Here is a 13538-nt window from a genome sequence, read left to right as displayed (position 1 = left end):
TGTGGTGTGTGATAGCAGTCCTGTAAATCTGCTAGGACGAGATATATTATGTCAAATGAATTGTGCCATTTACTGTACTCCAGATAGCATTGCTTCCAGACATCAGATGACATTGTTTTATATAAAATGACCATTTCAGTAATTGAATCAGGAAAAAGTGACTTGTTCTCTGTGTTTGATGAAGAGAGAACTCCTATTGAATGGAAAGGAACAGTGAAGAATGAGGTGTGGGAATTTACAGGCGAAGATATTGGTTTGATGAAAGGAGTAAATCCTGAAACAATTACTATAAAAGAAGAAGCAGTTTACCCGAATACTCCAAAATACAATTTGACACCAGAAATCATTGAAGGAATAACACTAGTAATTGATAAAATGATTCTAAAAGAAATAATGAGTAGCCCTTGTAATTCACCTATAATGGGACTGAAAAGGCCTAATGGAACATTTAGAATAGTGCAAGATTTGAGAAAAGGGAATAAAATTGTTGTCCCCCGTTGTCCAATCGTGCCAAATCCTGCTGTATTTTGTATCAAATTCTGCATGATGCACAATGGTGCACAGTCATGCACTTGTGCAATGCACTCTTTTCAATTCCATAACACCCTGATAGTCAACCAATATTTGCCTTAAGGTTTGGCAAGCGTATTTTGGCATGGTGCCGAATTCCTGCAGGGTATACTGAAAGTTCATCCATTTTTAATCTGATACTGAAGAAATCCCTAGAAAGCTTGAAAATGCCTGGAAAATCTCTGTTGGTTCAATACATTGATGACCTATTAGTGGCATCAGGAAACAAAGGAGCTTGCATTTCGGACACAATTGCATTGTTGAACCGCTTGACAAAAGGAGGACATAAGGTGTCCCCATCAAAACTACAGTTCTGTCAACAGGAAGTACGATATCTAGGTCATAAGATTGAAAAAGGGATGAGAAAGGTGAAAACAGAAAGAATCGAGATTATCAAATGTATGAGACCCCCAATGACACAGAAAGAGGTGAGAATGTTCCTTGGAATGGTTGGTTATTGTCGACAGTGGATAGGTGGATTCTCATTGATTGCAAAACCTTTGCAGTGACTAACAAAAGGTGATGTAAAGGACCCTATTGTGTTGAATGAGAAAGAAATGGAAGCTTTTGAACAATTGAGAAACAGTTTGTGTGAAGCTCCAGCATTAGGAATGCCTGATTATGAAAAATAATTTGACCTGTATTGCAGTGAAAGACATGGATGTGCACTTTCAGTACCAGTACAAAGGCATGGAAGAATGAGACAACCAATAGCCTATTTTCCACCTGTTTTGGACCCTGTGGCAAAAGCATTGCCCGGATGTCTGAAAGCCGTAGTAGCTACTTGTGTGAGTCTGGAACAGAGTGAAGGGATTGTGATGGGATACCCTATAAAGGTATATGTCCAACATTCAGTTGAAATCCTTCTAACCAGAACAAAGACCCAATTTATGACCCACAGTCGATTGACCAGATATGAGAAAGTAATTCTGGGTGCAGACGATGTAACGATTGTAAGATGCATAAATGTGAATCCTTCCTCCTTATTGCCTGATGCAGTGAATGCCGAAGTCAAAGATGATGTTGATCACAATTGTTTGTATGTACTTGAATTCTTTACAAAGCCCAGACCTGACATTAGACATGAACCTCTAGAGGAATCAGATTATGTGATGCTTGTGGATGGATCATGTTTAAGGACAAATGAGTGCAGCAAATGCTGTATGTACAGTGGCAGCATGATGGAAGAATCTTGTTTGAGAGGAATACATTCAGCCCAAATTGCTGAGTTGATTGCTCTTATTCGAGCTTGCAAACTGGGAAAAAATACTGAATCACTGTGATCACGGATAGCCAGTATGGTTTTGGATTGGCACATGATTTGGGTTCAATTTGTTCCCAGAGGGGATTCATGACCTCCTTGGGATCTCCAATCAGGAATGGTGAGTTTGTTAGAATGTCGCTTGAGGCGATACAGCTTCCTAAAATGATTGCGGTTGTGAAGTGTGCAGCCCACAAGTATGGAAATGATTACATCACAGAAGGAAATACATTTTCAGATGCAATAGCTCAATATTGTGCTAGACATATGAGCTCAATGAATTGGAGAAGGGAAAAAGAACATGTTTCATGTCCTTTAATGCTTACTAACGTAGTTGAAACTTGGGAAGAAGTGAAACAATTGCAAGAAAAAGCAAGTGATGAGGAAAAAGATAGATGGATGAAATCAGGATGCAGACAAAGAAAGGAAGATGAAGTTTGGGTTTACAGGGATGAAAGACCAGTTATGCCTGATAGCATGATCTCTAAGATGGCACGGATGTACTATGGACAGGCACACATTGGTAGGGATGCAATGATCAGACTTTTCAAACAGACTTGGTATAAACCAAAGTTTAGAATCATAGCTGAAAGTCTTTGTCAAAGATGCCTTGTATGTCAACAGTTGAATCCAGGAAGAAAGAGGGTTGTGAGTCTAGGAACAATAGGACGAGAAGGAGGTCCTTTTACCAGAATGCAATTTGGTTTCATTGAAATGCCACCAAGTAACATGTTGATGTATGTTTTAGTGATTGTCTGTTTGTTCTCTCGTTGGGTGGAAGCATATCCAACAAGAAGGAATGATGGAGTTACAGTAGTCAAACTCCTGCTGAGAGAATTCATTCCTAGGTATGGTTTTCCAGTGACAATAGAAATAGACAGAGGAAGTCATTTCCAGAATGGAATTATTCAACTAATATGTGAGGCATTGGACATTCAACCCAAATTGCATTGTGCCTACAAACCAGAGGCTTCTGGGGTGGTTGAACAAGTGAATGGCACAATCAAAAACAGACTTGGAAAAATGTCTGACCACAGGACTCAAACGGCCAGATGCCTTGCTGCTTGTACTTATGAGCCTAAGGAGTGTACTTGAAAGAAAAACAGGTTTGACTCCTCATGAAATAATAATAGTAATGAGACAAGCATTTGTACCTGTCAACAAACGGCTGACTATAACTGATGATCTTATTCTGGACTATTGCAAAGGATTGGCTGATGTGATACATTCTGTGTTTCATCAGGTTAGAACAGATGCGAACACTCTTGACAGACACCTAGCTCATGATCTGAGTCCCAGAGATTGGGTACGCATAAAAGTACACAGAAGAAGGAATTGCCTAGTTCCTCGCTGGGATAAACCACGCCAAGTGATCCTGGTAACAACCACAGCAGTAAAATGTGCAGGAATGAAAACGTGGATCCATGCCAGCCAAACAATCAAAGTTCTAGAACCAGAAGATCAACCTGTAAGTCAACATCTGGAAATATCAGACACCTTGGGCCTCATTTATGAGCCCTTGCGTCACTTTTACGCCGCCGGTGCGTCACTTTTTGTGGCGTAAAAAATGCGCCTTGTTGGGCCATATTTACAAAGTGACGCATCTAGGTAGATGCGTTATTTTGTAAACCCCTGCGTCACATTATACCTGCACCAGGTATAATGTATGCAAGGGGGCGTATTGATGCAAGAAAGGGTTGTAGAAGTGACGCAGTGACATCTATGAGATTTCACTGCGTCACCTGTGTTAGGTATTACCTAGCATTCAATTTCATTGCAAAAAGCACCTGGAAAATGTAAATTGCAAAAGGATAACTGAATATCATGGCTGCCATGGTCAGTCGGTTGGATAGTGTCCCTGCTACACCACAGTCCATTGTTTTATCTTTGGACTCAATCAGGGGAATTTTAAGCATGCTACTCATCAGTGAGGGTCTCAAAGCGCTGGGGTGGGGAGAAGGGTGAAGCTCCAGTCAGTCGAAGAGCAAGGTCTTGAGTGTTTTCCTGAAGATGTTCAGGGAGGGTGCGCATCTGATGTTGGTCGGGAGAAGTTTTCAGGTTTTGGCCACGATGTAGGAGAAGGTTCTTCCACCTGTTCTGGCTCTTTGGATGTGTGGGATTTCGGCGAGGGTGCAGTCGGCGGATCGGAGGTTTCTTTTGGGTACATGGATGGTGATTCTCTTGTTGAGGTATTGGGATCCGGTGTTTTGGAGGCATTTGTAGGCGTGAGTGAGCATCTTAAAGGTGACTCTCTTCTCGATGGGGAGCCAGTGGAGGTCTTGCAGGTGTTGGGGGATGTGTTCGTGTCACATAGAGGGCATTTCCGTAGGCCAGTCTGCTGGCTGTGAGTGCATGGGTGACACCCTTCCTTGACTCAGGGAGGGGGGGATTGGATCCATATGAAGGTGTTTCAGGGAATGTGGAGGGTGTTGAAGCAGCTGATGTGACAGCGTTGGCCTGTCGAATGATGGAGAGGGAGGAGTCAAGTACAATGCCGAGGTCCGTGGGGGTGGGGGGGCTGCCGAGGGCAGTGGGCCACCACGTGTTGTCCCATGAGGAGGCGGAGGGCACGACGACCTCTGTCTTCTCCGAGTTTAGCTTCAGGCAGCTGCCGCTCATCTAAGATGTGAGGTCCTTCATTCCTTCTTAGAAGTTGAGTCTGGTGGTGAGGGGGTCCTTGGTGAGGGAGAGGATGAGCTAGGTGTCGTCGACGTAGGATATTATGCTCAGTCCGTGCTGTCTGACGATGGTGGCGAGGGGGGCCATGTAGATGTTGAACAGCATGGGGCTGAGCAACGATCCTTGCTGTACTACGCAGTTGATTACAGTGGGTTCGGAGAGGAAGAGTGGCAGTCTGATTTTTTGGGTTCTGCCGGTGAGGAACGAGTGGATCCAGTTGAGAGCTGTTCCTTGTATGTCAGTGTTGTGGAATCTGGTGGTGAGTGTGCGGTGGGAGACGGTGTTGAATGCTGCCGAGTGGTCAAGTAGGATTAGGGCAGCGGCGTGTCCTTCGCTGAGAAGGGTACTATGGTTGCTACGGAATCCGGAATGGGAGGGGTCGAGGATGTTATTTTCTTTGATTAATTTTGTTAGTTATGCATTGATGGTGTTCTCAGTGACTTGGACTGCGATGAAGAGGAGAGAGATGGGATGATACTTCTTGAGGTCCGTGGAATCTACAGAGGGCTTCTTGAGCAGGGGTCTTACTTCTGCGTGTTTCCATTCATCGGGAACGATGCCAGTCTTGAGGGTGACATTGATGGTGAATCGTAATTCTGGAGCGGTGGCGGCTCTGTGGTAGATGTGTGGTGGACAGGGGTCCTTGGGGGCCCCGAGTGGATGCATTTCATGATCGAGGTGGTGTCTTGGGTGCTGACTGGGGTCCAGAAGGAGATGGTCTGCCCGCTGGTGTTGCTGGAAGGGGAAGTGGTTTTGGAGTCAGGTGTCTGGTCGTTGAAGTTGTCATAGAGGCTCTTGATTTTCAGATGGAAGTAGGATCCAAGCTTGATGGAGAGGTCCTGGGAAGATGTGATGTCCGTGGTTTAGCTGGGGAGCTTGGTGAATTCCTGGATGACGCTGAAGAGTTCCTAGGAGTTGATGAGGATCTTGCTTTGGATGAAGGTCCTTTTGGTGGATCTGATGCATTGGTGGTATTCTATAATGGTGTTCTTGTAAATGGTGTGATCTTCTGATGTTTTTCTCTTTCTCCAGTTCTTCTCGAGATGTCTACAGGTGCGTCTGGATTCTTGGAGGTTGGCGGTGAACCAGGTCGCTTTTCTGGGGAGCTGTCTGCCAGGGTTGCTTAGGGGTGCAAGCTTGTGTACGCAGTTGGAGAGCCAGCTGTGGAGTTCTTTAGCTGGGAGGTTGGCATCAGTTGTGGTGGCAGTTGAGGGTGGAGTTGAGCTGCTCTTCAGTGACTTTGCTCCAGTTCCTTCATGGTGTATGCGGTGCAGGTTTGGGTGGTGTGGATATGTTGACATGGAAGTGTACGCAATAGTGGTCCATCCATGGAGGTTGCGTGTTGTGGCTGAAGTGGATGTTGTTCCCTACTGCGAAGATGGGATCAAGGCTGTGTCCGGCCATGTGGGTAGGCATAATTACAAGTTGTTTCAGTCAGAGGTTGTCGAGGTTGTCCAGGAGGGTGGTGGAGTTGGGGTCCCTGGGGTTGTCGAGGTGGAAGTTCAGGTCTCCAATGAGTATGTAGTTCATGGAATCATTGGTGTGGGAGGTAATGAGGTCGGCGATGGTAATGGTGAATGAAACACTGGGTCAGGGGGTCTGTAGGCAAGTGTGCTGTGAAACGTCATTCTAGGGCTGGCCTTTATCTGGAAATGAAGTTGTTTGGCAGTGGAGAGGGGGTCACTCGTGGTGGAGGTGGAGAGTCGGAGAAAGTTCTTTTGTGCGATGGCGAGTCCTCCTCCTGGGTGGTTGTGGCAGTCCTTCCTGTGGATCTTGTATCAGTCAGATGGTGGGGGCGATGTCGGGGGTGGAGGAGGTGTTGGTCCAGGTTTCTGTAAAGAAGGTGATGTCTGGTCAGAGGGTGATGAGGAGATCCCAGTTCTCTACAGCGTGTCTGTGGAGGGAGCGCAGGTTGAGCAGGATGCACCTCAGGGCATCAGTGGTGTTTGCGTTCAGTGTGTGGGCAGTGGCCTTGGGGGTGCAGACGGTGGTTAAGGTCTGATGGCAGTGACGGCAGTAAAACTGTCCGTTAATGGTGCTCGGCGTGGACCGCTGGCAGTTGGTGCTCCTTCCGGGGTTGAGTGCCAGGATGTCCGCTGAGTCGTAGCAGTGGATGGTCGGTGGACCAGGGTCCCTGGCGCCGGTCGCAGTCGGGTCGTGGATGGGCGCGACCGGTTTTTGTCTTTGGCGCGCCAGCGGTGCAACTGCACAGTGGCCCCCATTAAATAGGGGGAGGGACATGTAGCTGGGAGTAGGAACCGGCAGAGGGGAGAGCCGCAGAGGCAGCAGTAGCGGGGAGAAAGAGGGCACGGGAAGACAAAACCAGGCACAATAATAAATAACTGGCAGGCAACACTGACAATACTTGGCAGGTACCATAATTGAAGCAGGGACAATCACATAAAATTACAGCCAGACAGGACCAAAACAGCAGAAGCAATGGGCGCAATACTGGGCTTGGGCAGCCTCGAACACCTCCTCCTGGAGGTCCTGGAGGTCAGCAGAGGCGGCATGGATGGTGGAGCTGCTGGGGAGAGAGCACATCTCAGACCAGAGGTCAGAGATCTTGCTCATGCTCCCCTGCAGTGGCTGCCATTAAATAGGGGAGGGATATGCAGCTGGGAGGTAGGAGTGGGAACCAGCAGGGAGTAGTGCCCACAGGGGCATCAGCAGCGGGGAGGAAATGGGCACTGCATGACTAAACCAGGCATAATAATACAATAACTGGCAGGCAATACTGACAATTACTGGCAGGTACAATAACTGAAGCAAGCACAATCACGTAAATTACAGCCAGACAGGACTATAACAGCAGGAGCAACGCAAACAATACCTGGCCTGGGAAGCTGCAAACAAAAAAGAGAAGAGGGTCCCTGAAAGTCAACATGAAGGGAGAGGAGGGCAGGGAAAATAACAGAACAATAACAACAAACCTCCCCCTATCAATTAATTAATGTGTAGGTAATACATCCAAAAATAAGAGAAACTTCATTGTCCGACAAACAGAATTGGTTTCTTCATTTATTTTATCAAAAAATAGTTTTTTTAAACAGTTGTATATATACATTCAATTATGACAAATCTAATCATTTCTATACATAACATCATTAAAGCAGCCCCATGAAGACATAAAACAGGAATGATCACACATCAATGGCCATACCACAACTCACAGGCACACCAAACACACTAGACATATAAAAGAAAAAAGAACAGTGTATGAAACAGACCATACATACAAAAATCATACAATACTTAAAAATGTCAATATATGATGACAAAATGTAGAAAACGGAAAGTGCCGATGCGGGTTTCAGAGTGGACTATAAGACCAACAGTTCCTGTCGTCAGGGCGCTGGGGGTACAGTCCATGAGGTGGTCAGATTCCATCAGGGGTTTATTTAATATATGTATAAAAAGTTGTTTCGGAGGCTCCTTTAACACAGTATATCAAAGCACATAAACATAATCTGTGGACAACAATGAAAAAGAAAACATAAGAATCAATCCAATAATCAATATACCTCGGAGCTACAAAAAATGTTTTATTTAGCTCCGAGTTATATTGATTATTGTATAGATTCTTATATTTTCTTTTTCATTATTGTCAACAGTTTATGTTTATGTGCTTTGATATATTGTGGTAAAGGAGCCCGACACCGCTTTTTATACATATATTTAATAAACACCGGATGGAATATGACCACCTCATGAACTGTAGCTCCTGCGCCCTGATGAAGGAACTGTTGGTCTTATAGTCCACTCCGAACGCACGTCGGCGCTTTCCGTTTTCTATATTTTGTTATCATATATTAATGTTTTGTGATATTTATTGTATGATTTTTGTATGTCTGGTCTGTTTCATACACTGTTCGTTTTCTTTTATATATCTGGTATGTTTGGTGTGCCTGTGAGTTGTGGTATGTGATCATTCCTGTTTTATGTCTTGGTGGGACTGCTTTAGTGATTATATGTATAGAAATGATTAGATTTGTCATAATTGAATGTATACATACAACTGTTTAAAAAAAACATTTTGTGATAAAATAAATGAAGAAAATAATTCTGTTGTGGGACAATGATGTTTCTCTTATTTTTGGATGTATTACCTACACAATAAATAATTGATAAGGGAAGGTTTTTTGTTATTGTTCGGGGCAGCCTCGAAAACCTGCTACTGGAGGTCCTGGAGGTCAGCGGCATAGGCACAGACGCCAGAGCTGATGGAAATAGAGCAGGTCTCAGGCCAGAGATCACAGGTTTTGCACTCGCTCCTCCGCAGCGGACGCCGTTAAATAGGGGAGGGATGTGCAGCTGGGAGGTGGGTGCGGGAACCGTCAGGGGGGAGGGGCCGCAGGGGCAGCAGCGGCAGGGAGGAAATGGGTACGGCAAGACTAAACAAGACACAATAATGCAATAACTGGCAGGCAATACTGATAATAACTGGCAGGTACAAAAGCGGAAGCAGGCAGAATCATGTATAATTACAGCCAGACAGCACCAGAACAGCAGAAGCAACTGGCACAATACTCTGCCTCGGCAGCCTCGAACACCTCCTCCTGGAGGTTCTGGAGGTCAGCGGCGGTGGTAGAGATGGTGGAGCTGCTGAGGAGAGAGCAGGTCTCAGACCAGAGGACTAAGAAATGTTTTGGTTCTTAAAACTTTCTAGCAGTGCTAGAAGCTGCAGCTGAGCATGGCTTTATGTGAACTAATACCTTTACTTTGAAATCCTGCTGAACTAGACAAAGGTTATGAGTGGAACAAATCTGCTTTTCTTCACTTGTCTTGTGTACAATCTCCTGAACAAACCTCAGCATCTTTTCCATGCCTTCCAAAGGTGAATAAAAATGAGTAAATTGCATTTTTCTCCAGCTTCTGTGAAAGTTTTTTCTGGAAAGTCTTTTAGACCTCATGTCTTCAGAGTAGGCTTCTAGGCACAGCTAGGACTCCTGCAGTGGTCAGCTGGATCCTCTTAGAGTCAGGAGCCCTTCTGCTTTTTTTCTACATGGTACATTCAAACAGGAGGTCAACCACTTCACTCTAGGAGAGTAGTTTTATTAAACAAGTGTCAGAAAAAATCAAGGGTCCTTGAGTATTTGAGTCCACGTCTTCCACCTGCAGTCACCTTTTATTCCAGCAGGACCTTCTTTTCAGGTACAGGAATGTTCAGGGGGGCTTATATGTGCTAACAAGCTAGCTGTTGACAACACTTATACATTTGTGGGCCCAATAGGTGGGCTATTGTTCTCTGACAGGCAGAGGCACTATCTGCAGCCATGTATTGGCCTCTGAATGTGTGGATTGATGAGTTGTAGAGCTGATTTTAAGCCAGTGTTGGCTCATGCAGCCCAAAATATATTTTAACAAAGGTTCTTTAGCACTACAGTTATCAGAATGTGATTTCACCATTAAATATATTTTGAAAGTGAACTGGAAAATAACTTTGAATTATTTCACTAACATTTTTCTGAGTAAAGACGTAAAATAAATATTGGCCTCATTTACAGACATGTGGCTGAGCATAAACAATGGAAACGTTTTTTAGGCCTTCAGTCAGTATGAAAAATAATTCCTAAATATATGATGAGACTCATTTTGTATATGTATCACTCTGCCAAAATGTATTGACATTTTATGCAATGCAGCACAGCAAGGGATCTTGCTGCACTATTGCATGAAAGGGAGACTTCAGAAAGTGTCATCTTTACAAAGATATGACACATTTCTGCAGGTTTGTGATGCTGATGTACTGTGTGCTGTCCAGATTCAATGCTAACACCCTTACACCATGGTGAAAGGGGGCCGGTGTTATGAGCAAGATTGTTTCTGTGCAGGAAGGAACACCTCCCTGCACAAAAACAATCTTTCAAGGCCTTTTCCTTTTCTATGTGTGATACGGAATGCATCAAACATTGTAAAAGGAAGTAATGAGAAGAAATAAAGATAATTCTCCTCATTATGCCTTGGTCTGAGAAGCATACCATTGTGATGCATTTTCAGTTTCACAACTGTTTGTAAGTCTGGGAATGCATCAAAAGCCACTGGAGGATGCATGAGAACGCCCAAACTCCACTCATGGAAAGTGTGCCAGCTGCAAGGCAACACAAGGTAGTAAAAAGCGCTGCCTTGCATTACCTTGGATTTACAGAGCCAGAGAAGGAGGCTTTGTATGACTTAATAAAACTGAGTTAAGGGCTTCCCTTGCTTCGGGTGACAAGGCCATCACACACCAGGGTTCTTTACAAAGCAAATGCACTTATATTTCCCATGTGCTGCTGCACTTCCTGTAAATTGCGCCCAGCAAAAGCAAAGTGTTCCTGTCAGACACATATTTTGATCATATATATGGGAGGTGTACATACACACTACAGCTGCAGCCCATATATGACATTGTACATCTATTCTAGTGGTACAATTTCTGGGCAATCTATTGCAGCCTTACAGGAAATTCAGTTAATCCAATTGTGTAAAACTGATTTTACCAATTCCATTTTAAAGCAAGTGCACTTGCACTGTGGGACTGATTCGTAGTGCCACTGTACACAGAGTCCTAATTCCAGGTAATATAGGACTCAGAAAATGGCAAAAAAGTCAAGTTTATTTTGCTACAGGAGGTATTGAATTCACAAGGAGAAAACTGTCCATGAAAGACAGCCTCCACGTTGTGAATGTGGCCATAAGCATTGTGGATAGCATCCAGCAGGGACCCTCTGTATGGTCCCCCTAATGGCCTTCACAAAATGCCTGTTTTTTAAGAGCAGCCACTGTGCCTTTTAGCAGTTTGGTTTCTCTATCTTGCCCCAGCCCATTGTGCTGTATCTTAACAGCCAGTTAAAAGAGTAGATGGGCATTAACAAGGATGTATTACAGCATTTGGTGTAAAGTGAACACCTCCATCGAAGTATTTCTATTAAGTACAGACACTACAGTACATTATTTATGCATTTGCTAAGCCAATAGTGTTTGGGTTATATTATATTCAATTGTATGGACCTAGTGTAGAAGTGTTCTCCATTAGTATGTTACCTTCACAATTAGGAACTGAAATAATTTACTGGCACATTCTTTGCTGCTCCAAATTTGTTCTCGAAGTACTTATCATCCTCTTGATTAGGGTATGACATACATACTAGTTTTCCTCACAATGGTCTTTTTTCACTTTGCCAGGTGCCTTGGGCAGCTTAGCCCTTTAAGGTGTGCCAATTGTTGGATATTTTATGTGAAGCCTGGTTAGAACCATATGTATGTTGAGGATGAGTCACAAAGACATTGGGAAGTATAATTCTTGCAGTATTCCTTTATGTACATGTCTTTGTAAATTGGCACCAAAACATCAGAAATGGGAACAAAATGGAAATATTACCATATAATGTATACAGAATTACAGATATAACGGAAAGGCCTTATTTGGACTCATAATGATAGGGAATTGGATGTTTCTGAGCTGATTCAAAAAGCCATTTAAGAGTATATAAAGAGTACTCCTGCAGTACTATTTCCCGTTCCCATATTTGCTGTTGTGCATTAGCCTTGCCATCTCGCTCACAATCATGTACCCTATTATTTATTTTGCCCAGCTCTACCTTTATTGTTTCAGAAGTGCTGCTGCATTTGTGCTGCATTTTCATTTTTTAAGTTTAAGTTTAAGTTTATTGAGAAAAAGTGATTAAACACAAGGTATCATAAGTAATTAGATACAACATATTAAGATCAGGGCCTAGATGTATCATCGTTCCTATTTGCGATTTCTAAATAGCGATTTTTACCGAATCGCTATTAAGAAATCGCAAAATGGGATGTATGTTTAAAATCGCTATTTTTTTGCGATTCCTTATTATTCCTAATTTGCGAATTTGCAAGTTGCGAATTCCCAAATAAGGAATAATTTCCCATTCATTCCTATGGGCCAGGAGGCCCATAGGAATGATTGGGAAATAATTCTCAAATTGCGAATTCGCAATTTGCTAATCGCAATTTGAGAATTATAGCAAGGGTGCAGGGGTGTCTCATGGACACCCTGCTGCACCCCTGAAACTTACATGTGTGTGCATATGGCGCACATACATGCCCTATGGGCATGTATGTGTGTCACATGCCACCTTCAAAATTGCTTAATTGTGAATTTTAAAAGGAATTCGCAAATTAACACCAACCTCAAATTGGTGTTAATTTGTGATTTCTTAACCTGAATTCGCAAATTGAAATTGCTTCATACATGGCATTTAAGGAATCACAAAATTGTGATTCCTTAAATGCTTAAGCAAAATAAGGAATCGCATTTTTTTGCGATTCCATATTTTGCTAATTTGTCATACATCCCAAAAGAGGCAAAATGTCCGTTTGCGATTCGTTAAGGCCGAAATTCTGCGAATTTCGGCCTTAACGAATCGCAAAAGGCTTGATACATCTAGGCCTATAATCCTTAGCAAATAACAATTCATAAGAGAGGGAAAAGGAAAAGAGATAAAGCGGAGGGAGTTAGGAAGGGAGGAAGAAACAAGGGAAGGGAAAAACAACATAATATTATGACATCCAAGTTAGAAATAACACCTGAACTCAATCTCTACAAGCATAAAAAGGGGATATTTAAAATATGCGGAGTAACTGTAATAAGCAATGCAACGAAAGGAGTAACCATAAGAGCATATGTAAATGAAATATGAAGACAACAAGTGCATTAAGGAGGTTTCCGGACTTCATGGGAAGAGTTAACCGGTGTGGCAATAGCTGAGGCAATGCATGTTAGATAAGTGGATAAAAGGAGCCGCAAAAGATCTCTTTTAATGGATAGAGATATTGGAGCAACATAACTAGTGTCTAGTCTGTGATGAAAGCAAACTGCTTTCCACCATGCTCTCAAGGTGACTTTGTCTGTCTGTTTCCAGTTGGAAGTTATTAAGTGGATTGCTATTGCTATTGCCAATAATAAATCAACTAGTTTGGGGTTGGGTGATGTAAGGGGCCAGGAGGGTGATAAAGATCCTAAGAAAATCTTAGTAGGTAAAAATGAGATTTGGGTTTTAAAGAT

The sequence above is a fragment of the Lissotriton vulgaris genome, chromosome 3_1 (genome assembly GCF_964263255.1).
Source record: "Lissotriton vulgaris chromosome 3_1, aLisVul1.2, whole genome shotgun sequence".
Lineage (NCBI taxonomy): Eukaryota > Metazoa > Chordata > Amphibia > Caudata > Salamandridae > Lissotriton > Lissotriton vulgaris.
This window is presented reverse-complemented; position numbering follows the sequence as displayed.